General features: G+C 39.5%; 1 long non-coding RNA gene across 1 annotated transcript; it reads right to left on the reverse strand.

Moving 5' to 3' along the window:
• Nucleotides 1–1,327: 1,327 nt before the first annotated feature.
• Nucleotides 1,328–6,085, reverse strand: LOC139829057 (uncharacterized). Its single transcript, XR_011741276.1, has 3 exons — nucleotides 5,612–6,085; nucleotides 3,812–4,021; nucleotides 1,328–1,395 (listed from the first exon to the last, which is right to left on the reverse strand). It is a non-coding gene; the product is annotated as an uncharacterized lncRNA (long non-coding RNA).
• Between the last annotated feature and the right edge of the window lie 4,739 nt (nucleotides 6,086–10,824).

A 10,824-nucleotide genomic window follows, 5' to 3' on the forward strand; every position in this document is an offset into this window, starting at 1 on the left:
CCTTTGCATCTGTATTACGTGGAGGAGATATACCACATACTTTCGACAGCAGCGCTGAGATGTATTGAGGTTTGCATAATGCCAACATGCTGTATTACTACTTAAAGGCTTGTGAATAAGAATTTTACTACAGTCACAACATACAAATTGGGCCCTTCTAGAAAACTGATCACTCAAATAAAAATAAAGGAATGTTTTTAATTTGCAAAGAAGATGGGCAAAAAAAAAGTCTCAGCTGAACTCTGCATTGGGGAAAAAAAAGATCTTTGATCTATCATATTGCAGAAGTGCTTGTATTTCAGTGGCAATTTATCAATTCTTTAATAGTCAAAGCTCCCAAGTAGCAAAAGCTTCTTAGACTTCTAATCTAATAGTCATTATTTAAAATTTTTATTTTGTATGATTACTGCTCAGAAGCAAGAAAGCAACATAATTTCTTAAGAATTCTCTCTTTTATAAGAATTAATGAAATAGAGTCCAATATCACTAATTTTGTTCTTCCTCAATCTGATGTAAAAAACAATGCAGAATCACATCTTAATATATCTTAACATTTCTCACCAATGTAATAGACGGCACTATGTATCAGCAACAGGTCTTAAGGTCAGGATAGGGCAGCACCACCCGTTCAGGGAACACTTTCTCCTTTTGGGATCGCAGCACTGTACGCGCATCTGTCGCTGGTTCCATCAGCCTGCCCATGGCTGGGGGTGGTTCTGCCTGTGCTGTCCCCCCCAGCCAGGGGCTTCTACCCTGCAGGGACAACTAGGAAGTTTTCTCTGTGCTCCAGCCACCATCACTACTGCAATTTGTCTTTATAGGGGATATAAAAGGTCTCTCTGCTTCCTCCTCCAACCCCAGATGGGTGGAAGGATCTATCCCAGGTGACAGAGCCAGCTCCATGGATAAGGTGTTCCCTGTATTCCTGAGACAAGGGAGACATGAGGATATTTAGCACCATGTGGGCCTATCACAGAAGTAGATCTGAAATAAGCATAAGACTGGCTGGTTTTAAAATGTTTACCTTGGCAAGTCCAAAGCACAAGAAGCAGCATTTAAAACTGCAGATCTAAACTTGCATGTTGTTATTGCTAAACATTAAACCCTAAGGTCAGAATTCAGAATTCCCACAGTCAAACACTCCGACTCAAGAATACATCAATGTATTTGCTAAATGGAAACCATACTCACATCACTTCTTATCATAATGCCACAAAACCCATAAAATTACAAATCAGTTTTAAGGCAAAGTACATGACAGCAAAATATAAGTACACAAAAACTACATTAAATATCAGTCTTCATTTGTCCCCACAACTTCAACTTACCTCTCAGTTCAAAACTACTCACTGCAGTGCACAGCTTGAGATAGTCTAAGATCCATTTTAGAGTGGACTGAAATATAAATGACAGTTCGCACTACACATGAACATAGACAACTGTATAAAATATTTAAATAAAGACAGAAAAGAACAGAGGAAACCAACAGAGCCTTTGGCAGACCCAGCCTTTGGGAATTTAGCAGCTTGAGATTCATTGCAAATTTCATCTTTAATGTTATTTTTAGTTCAATATTTTGTAGCACTCAGAAGTAAATCTTTGTGTGCTGTCTTTCCTCCTGCTTGTGCTGCTTCCTTTTCAATTTTTTTTAAAGAAACCTAAGATATTTTCAATACAATTGATTTGTGACATGTTTTGTGATATTTGTTACAGTTATCCTGTTTCTTCATGCAATTCAGTGAAAAACATTACACTATTGTTTCTTTTTAAATGCCTAATATTGATTGCCATAAGTGAATATAAACAAGATGCCCCTCATAGTTTTTGTTCCACCACACCTTGTGTTATCTTAAAGTCTCTTGCATTAATTTTGGTTCTGTGTTAGGGTCAAGCTCTTTTTTTAACCTCTCACCACTGCTCCAAATAACTGCCACACGCTGTGCATTTTCATAGCAGTTTTGATTTTATCCTGGAACGTGTTCTTTGTCTCTTTGTAAAGCAATCTGACTGCAATGATACAAAATAATGCAGAACTGGAATGTGCTGCAAAAAGGAGCTGTGGATAACTGCTGTCTGCAGGAAGATGGAAACACTGGTTTTGCCTCACATCCTCTCTCTCACCCGCTCCTGCCCTGCACAGGTCAAAATATGGTAGATTGGGGAAAATAGCTCATCCTTCTGCCCCACTTTCTGCACACCAGCTCCCTTGGGACCACCTATGCTGCTGCTGTGCCACACAAGCCAACAAAGTTATCGGCTTCTTCTCTACCTGGACAGAGACCAAAGAGGCAAAGAAACTACAAGTGTTGGCATATACGTGGATTACTACAGGTGAAAGCAGGGTGTAGAGTAGCAGCATGTCAGCTGCCCCATGGCAAGCATCCGTACCCATATGTATATGACTTGCCAGGCTTTCTCCCTTTCTCCTGTTGCAAAGAACTCAATGAACATACTCTCCTATTACTATAATTACGATTTAATAGTTGTGCCACAGCTTGTGACATTGCAAATCCACTGTCTCACATCCTGTGGAACTAACAATAGCACTGTGATGTGACACGAGAAGGAAACCATACAGATACAAAATAAGACTAAGGCTACTCATCTGTGCAGTATGAACACCATGAAACTACTTTTGCTTTAGCTAATTCTAATTTCATCAAGCTGCAGTTGGAGTTGGGAATTTTTTGCAAAAGGAGGAGGAGGCAGAGCTTGCCTGGTCATAAGATTTGAAGATTGTAAGAGAACTTTTTATTTCAAAAGCCTTATTTCTAGCACATAGAGATATTATTCAACAGTTCTCAGAAATGCAAGGACTAGGAGCCCCAATTAAATGACCAGGCATCAACCTTAAAACAAACAAAAGAAGAACTTTATCCTCACAATGCATAATGAAATTATGGAACTCGTGGCCACAGGATGGTGTGGAGGACAAAAGTGTAGATGGACTATAAAAGGGATTACATGAAATCAGGCAAATGAACTCCATCACTAGCTACTAAATGTGATGATCAAGATCCAGCCTCCAAATCAAAAAGTTACGGATCCTCAGAGGGCAGAAGCACACGGGGAAGCAGGAGCACTCTCTGTGAGTGATTTATCAGAGTCTTCAAAATCCTAACTCATTTTATTTGACACCGCATGTTTTAGAAATTTTTCCATTTTAAATCCAAGACAAGATAATTAGAAAAAAGCCTCTGAAGAGTCAAATGGAGAGCAAAAAGAAACAAAGGTACGCGGAAAAGATGGAGACTCCAGAGTTCAGAACATTTTCCATGAAAGTAATGTTTTACTAAATAGTTGTGCATCAGGATCTCATTTTCCACTTAAAAAAAAAATCCATCCCATGGTTGCGAAAAAGGAAGTTGACAATACAGAAACCTATGCAACATCCACCTTCCTAAGCCTGCTAAGAGACTGGAGCATACCTGACAGTTGAGAATCGTCTTGTAAATCTGAAATAGGTCCCTGTGGCCCCTGCAGTGCCAAAACCACTGCTCTCCATCGCTTTCACCAGATTGAATCGTTTGGGCCTCTCCCTTTCTGTGTGAGTCAGGTTTTGAAAACTGAGCCTCCTCTAGCCTGTAGGATTCATAAACACCTGCCCCATTAACCCAGTTTCACTATTCGTCTCATGACTGCCACAAGTAATGGCCTGACTCAAGTCATGTCAATATTCTGCCAAAAAACTACCATTTTGCCCTCTTAGCCACCTCCTCCCACCCACCCACAGGTTATGGAACTATGGGATGGTTGCCAGAGAAGTGCAATAAAAAGTAGGAAATGACATACACATATAAAATTCACTTACCTAAAAGCCCTGTATGTCAGATCTCTTTGTGCCGCCTCCTCCCCAACATCACTCTAGTCCCACCACTTGTTTCTCCTCTCGGTTTCCACTTCCTTCACAGCTCTTTTTCGTCACATGTTCTACTTTCTGGGTTTTTGCTTGTTTGTGTTTTGTTGTTGTTTTTCTTCCTCTTTTTGTGCCCTACTTGTTTGTTTGTTTGTTTTCCTTTGGCTGAAAATAAATAAATGAATGCTTTCATAATTCTTCATTACTTTCGAGCCAGTAGAGCATTATGGTCTCGCTTTACCATTTTTCCTTCCCCTTCCCAGTACTCCTGACACTACTTTTGCTGTTGTTTTCTACCTTTTTTCTGGCCTTCCTCCATACCAATCACTCCCTCCTTGCATGTACTCCCTCCTCAGTGACTTTATATGCTCCTTCTCTCTGTGAAGCTCTTGTTATTTCCCAGTACAGCCTGAAATGATCAAATTTCCAGATGGATTTGTTGGGCTTCTGAAGTTTTGACACGTGTAAAGGTCATCCTAAACAGGTAAGGCAAGACTGAGCACTTCTGATGGAAAGTTTCTGGATGCACGGACATGGCTTCAGGGAGAAGCAGGGACATGAAATGGAGTGTAGCAGAGTCCTATTCCAATTGCCGGGGGAGAAATATCCCCTTCTTGTTTAACTCTGCCTAAAGCCCCTTATTTCACTCTTATTTCTTTGGCCTTCCAAATGTTCTAAGTAATTGCCCGCTGAGTGTACTTACAGAATCCATCCCTAAAACATGGAATCTTTATCCTCACAGTTGTCATTCCTGACAGGAGTACACAATATTAGGAAGAGCACTCTCTGTGTCAGCTTAGAGTTGCTCACATTTTCCTGATACTTAAAAGCACTCTGAAGAAAAGTCAGTTAGCTGCGTGTGCTGCTCTAATTGCTGCGGGGCACGATGGGGCTGCCCGTGCTGCAGGAGATCCGGGAGGCTCTGCAGGCTGCACGTGGGGCTGGCCCATGCTGAGCTGCCATCCCTTGCAGCTTTGCAGGGTCGTGTTTGAATATACAGTCACTAAATGCACACGTACTTCAAGGTCTAAATACCCTATAAACCACTCAGTGCATTTTAGGGCATCCCTATGCTGCTTCATGTCTGTTAGGCCCAAGTGCGTTCAAGACTTAAAGGGAGAAGCAGTATTTCAGGTTTGTGAGATAAGATGGTGAAAAAAATGGAAGCAGCACTAGCTTTAGTTTATATTTTCTGTGCTGAGAATTGAGAGAATGAAGGATTAGGTCTAAAGTAACACCCAGAGAATGGGAAAAAGCCTGACTTCCTGAGAATTTCTAGCTGTAAACATGATTCTAGAAATGAAATATTCGTGTTTCTGTTCTTTACATTTTTAACAGCACGATTACCCATGATAATATCATTTGAACAGGATTAAAAAAAAAAGTGCACAAAACACCTTAATGAAATATTATCCACAGCTCCAACAACAAACATTCCCATTTTGGGGGCTTGTCTTCATTTATATTAATTATCAGGTTTGCTATGGAAGAATTGTACAATATGGGCTTTTCCTGCTTGTTCATAATAGGACATTCACTAAAGAAAATACTGGGAAATTATTTTGCGTGTCAGTGGATCCAGGATGCCATCTGGGAGCTGAAAAAACGAACAGAATTCAGATTAAAAAAAAATATATTAAAAACAGGAAATCAGTTGCACTTACAGAAACCAGACAAATACTTTAAAAATCCCAGGCCCATCAGATAGGCTGTAATAATCGGTGCGTTGTCCATTTATATGAGTGATGCACTTACTCACAGGAGCGGTCGGTGGCTTCCTCCGTCAGGCCCTGGGTGATTCACTGTCCCCTGGGTCCCCTCCTGCTCCCTGCTCCCCTTGGCCACATGGACGCTCTTTTCCATCTCCTGCTGCAGCTTTCCCCAGCTGCTACTGGCACTTCTCCATTCTTCTCGCTTCTGTTCTCAGTTTTCTGCTTCCTTTAATCCAAGGTGCTTTCTAACCAACTCTCTGATATAAAGGTGTTATGATATTTTGGTCAGTCTCATCCCTGGGATCAAACCCAACAGGTAGATCACTAAATGTGTCTTGAAATGTGAGATTGTCTACTCTCACTCCAGTTCTAGGGTAATCTAAAATTCAGTGTTCATCTTTTTGGGGTAAGGCGTATGGGTGAAGTTAGAAGGGGGTTGCCTACATCAGCAGATAGGAAAATCACAACAATATAGTGATAAATGTATTAAGATGAATATGGCCATATGCCAATTTTTTCCCCTCATAAATAAGACTCTTGTTTACCAAATGTTCAATTTTGGTTATGTCACTATAAAAATCAAGCAGCTGGTAATTCAGACTTGATTAGCAGGTCTCCAGTTTTGATTAGTAAATTACTGTAGTAATCAAGGTTAATTCTCATTTCAGAGCTATGTCACAGATTTTATTTCTTCCAGAGAAGGGAATTTACCCCTCTGGAGAAGGAATATTTTAATAGATATTACAAAAATATCCAGAAATAGAAATCAAAAGCAAATCCAAAGGTTTTTTTGAAATATGGGGAACCGGAGCAGCAACACTATTGAAACATAAAATGGTTAATGTCCTAGGAACAGAATTCTGAGCTGTAATTTTGCAGAAGATTTCCACATAATATATGCAGAGATTGCATTGCTAATTCCTTTTACCTCATGTTTCTATTTCTATCTTTAAAAATTGTTTTCTTTGGATCTTCATCTTTCATTTTAAAAGAGAAAAAAAAGTATACAGAGAGGCTTAAAAAGAAGCCCAAGAGACCATTATTAGTATAAAGATAAACAGTAGAATGGATTCTAACTGAGCCAGAAAACATCACCGTAGAATTTACATAAAATTTAGTTTTCAACCAAACATCTTGCACATCCAGTTCCAGCTCATCTCATAATGAATATTCAAGCTTTTGAATGACCCACATGTCCCATAAGTGAGCAAGAGTTCCCAAAAGCCATCATTGTTGTAGAAGAGGCACAATATTAAAAAACACTGAGAATTCATTAGGGATCTTTTTTCCATGAAACTTTTACTGAATCTTTAGCCTGAAAATCCTGCAATTATTTGAGCCATACAAGTCTGCTAGGGATTTGAGGCTGGATAACAAACTCTTATATGGTTTTTAATTAGAATAATATTATTATTTTCTAGTCACAATTCTGGGTCAGATTCTGTGTATCTCTCTCACAACACTTTTGTATAATTAGAGACTAAATTATCTAAAATAAATATGAAGTTTTCCTTCATCTACTCAGTACTGCATGCTTTTCTGAGATAGGGAAGCACAGGCATTTTTCAGATATACCATAGTATTCCACTCGAAACATGCAGGTAACTTTCTGTACAATAACACAGAAATAATTGACTGAAGAAGCCCCCAAATTTATGTGTATAGAGGCACATTGCTGAGAATACACTAAACACTGAATTAAATGTAAATTTGTACATTTCTTGGGTCCTTTGGGGAAAACAACAACCAGAAAAACAACAACCCAACAAAACCCAAAACCCAACGCACAAACCTCCATTTCCAGATAAACATGCTATGTCCTTCTGTAAAAGGCTAGAAAGGAACCTGGAATTTGCTGATTTTTCCATATATATATGCTCTATGCCACTGGAACAATTTTGCTACACAGCTCTGAGCACTTTCATTATGCCAACAGAAGCACCGGGGGTTTGAATCAGACCAGGATCATCTCTCCTAATTCAGCATCTTGTTTCTAATAATGGCAAATGGAAAATGCTTCAGAAGTTTTCTTCCTAGTGCTAGGAAGTCAATGGCTGTCTTGTGGTCTGAAGCAAGGAGGTTCTTGTCCTTCCTGCATTTTTCCCTATATAAGAAAGCCCTAGATATTTAACATTAGGTCTTATGTGAATGGTTCATTTACAGGTCAGCAACTAATGAGCTAAACACTGGCAAAAAGTGGAAAACAACCTGTTCTATGAACACTTATGTAAGATTAACCCTTAGCTAAAACAATAATCACTTTGAGCTGAAAGTAAACATATACAGACTGGATTTGCTGAGTATATTAAGGACTTGTCTCATTTTCACACATCAACAACATAGGAAGTCCCACACTTTGCAAGAAAAGAGGAAAAAAAAACCCCATGCTTTCAGACAGAAAGCCTGTAAAACAAAGATTATGACTCTGGAAAAAGTGTACTTGCTTTTTCTATTCTTTGCAAGACGAAATTCACCTGGGGAAGCAAGGGGTGGGGTGTGGGGGGAAGCGATTGCACCAAGCCATTGCATTAATAGGGGATTTCCACAGATTGTTGGCTCATCTCCAGTAGTAAAACAGTTTCTCAAATCTGGCAGATTTTACTCATTACTTTTGCGCATGTTTTTATTTTTGGCTTTGGCTTTCCTCTCCTTTGCAGTTCTTCCAAGTTGCATGGGAGGAAGCACATGCTGTCAATCCTCAAGAGCAGTACAGGAGACACTGGCCTCTGTAACCACCTCTCCCACCAACAGCTATGATGCAGGCACGTACTTGAGATTTGTCCCAAGCTGCATTCTTGGCCAAACCAATTGTTTCCCCAAGATTTCAGTGAACTATAATTAGCAGCTCAGGGCAATGGATAAAGCTATATTTGAGGATAATAACAAAATTCAGAATAAAATTCAAAACTACAAGCCCCAGAAGACTGCTTTGTGTTGCTCTAGTGGGAGATAAATCTCTTAATGGGAAGTAACAGCTCCTTCTAGACCTCTTGGGCAAAGACAAGGTGTTATACAACTGACTCTGCTGGTTATTCACCAGCCTTTTGCCAACCTCCAAGCAAACAACAGGAAGGAAATACGACCAGGGAGTCACTGCAATCTTGTTATCCCTGGCAGAATGATCGTTTTCTTAAAAGCAGCCTGGCCTAGTGTAAATGAGAGAAGTCGGAAGGTTTCTGGAAAGGTATTTATTTAATCTGCAGGTAGGATTGTATCGCTGAATGTGATAGTCCCTATTTAAGGTGATTAATAATACGTTACGTTGCCTGTTTTGAACAAAGACTATAGGCCAACTCCTGCCCTGGCTCAACTCCCATTGAAGTCAATTGTTTAGCCTGAAAAATGGATTACAGGATGTGGCTTTAATTTATGCATAGAAAAATGCAGAGGATTTTACTTTAGAAACAGTAATTCTTATTTGTGTGCACTGCAGTAGCGCCTAGAACCCAAAATTCTTTGTGTAGGGCAGTATCCAAACACACATGAAATACAGGCATGGTTCCTACCCCAAAGAGTCTTTAATCTGAGCACAAGACAAGAGACAGCAAACAGATGGGGAGAGGGGCAGAAATGACAAGGTAACTGGGAGATAATTATGATCACTATGCAGTCACAGCACATCAGCTGCTTAACCACTATCATTTTTTTAAGGTGTCACAGCAGAGGAGAGTTTTAAGGGAGGATGTGAAGAAGGGCAAGTGTAGTAGCTTGGCAGATTTTTATAGGAGTGGACCCTCATAGGAGAGAGAAAAAATTACTTTCATTTAAAATTTAAGACATTGGTGATGAAATCTTTTGTGAATGGTGGATGCACATTGGTCTGTCAGTACCTCATGGATGTAATAGGGACAAACAGCCTGCGTGGGCCTTCAAACAGCTGTAGGATGTTTTTAGCTGCAGGGGGAAAAGAAGGAGCTGATGAAAGGGTGCATGGTGGAAGAGGGAGATGATACAATATCAGATTTGAAAATGCACCCCTGCAGCAGTATCAGAGCAAATGGACAGGGTATTTGTCTGTCCAGGCCAAAGCAACCGGCTCAATGATGGGGATCAAATGAATTGAGTTGTGCTGGTCAAAAGGTCAGACTGTAGAGGTGGAGTGCAAGAATCAGAAGGTTTCTCCTGGCAAGTACAAATGTAGAGAGAAAGATGTAGAAAGACAAAATGTCTAGAAAGAACCAGGTTTAGAACCTGAGAACCTGTGCTAATACAGTGGTCACACCTTTAGATTTGTTTTGCTGCTGGCATGAAAGAGAGTTCCTGTGCTTGAAAAGGAGAACACTTCTGAAACTGCTTATATCTGACAAAGCAGAAAACTCTTCTGGTGCATGAGCAAAGTATATGGAAAAATGAGAAAAACAGATGACAAAAAGAACAAAAACTCCTCTTCAAAGGATTCAAGGCTTTTTTTCACCCTTTTTTTTGTTTTGTTTTTTTTCCCACAAAGTTAGTGATTCATATTAGTACACTTCCAAGCTTATATTTCAATAAATAAACCAATGAAAACAAACCATTTTTATTTGCCATGCGTGTATGCTCCATTTTCCTTCGCCATTGTGGGAACTTGAGAAGAGAGACTTAGATATGGAGATGTTTACACAGAGCATAAGGGTAACTTTTGGAGAGCCTGAGCATTTGCAACTCCAATCTTACTGTGAACAAAAATAGAAATGACGGTATGCATGCTACTGCAAAGCAATTTATATATTATAAATATGTTTAGGTGGTATCTAAATTCCTTATTGCCAGAGCTCTGACCTTGATTATAAATGATCATAAAAGAATACTTTCAAGTGCCCCAAAATGTAGATTGAAATACTTGTATATTCATCACTTTGACTAAGATCCAGCCAAGATTTTGTTGGCTAATAAAGACTGTAAATTAAAATGGAAAACAGGCCCAGGAAAGAGAGGTCATGGCTGCTTTTTAAAATGCTTACAGTCCTTTAGGGCAGGATGTCTGTGCTGCTTTAATTGTTCAGAGTTTCACTTTCTTCCATGGGAGCTGCAAATGTGCAAGCCTCTGCCTCATAATGCTGCAATATAAACCTCCATTTAAACTTGATGGGTCCCTTCTCATTGGAGTTTTATTTTCCAGGCACTTTTGTGATGTGCTTTTTTATGAGCAGTGTGAATAAATACGATAGCCATATTACTTATGCAAACGGCCAGAACTAAACTGTTCAGAAAAATACAACGAAATTCTGCTTTAAAAAAAACCCAAACACCCAAAATGTCAGCTACAATTTTTATTTT

The sequence above is a fragment of the Patagioenas fasciata genome, chromosome 13, assembly GCF_037038585.1.
Source record: "Patagioenas fasciata isolate bPatFas1 chromosome 13, bPatFas1.hap1, whole genome shotgun sequence".
Taxonomy (NCBI): Eukaryota; Metazoa; Chordata; class Aves; order Columbiformes; family Columbidae; genus Patagioenas; species Patagioenas fasciata.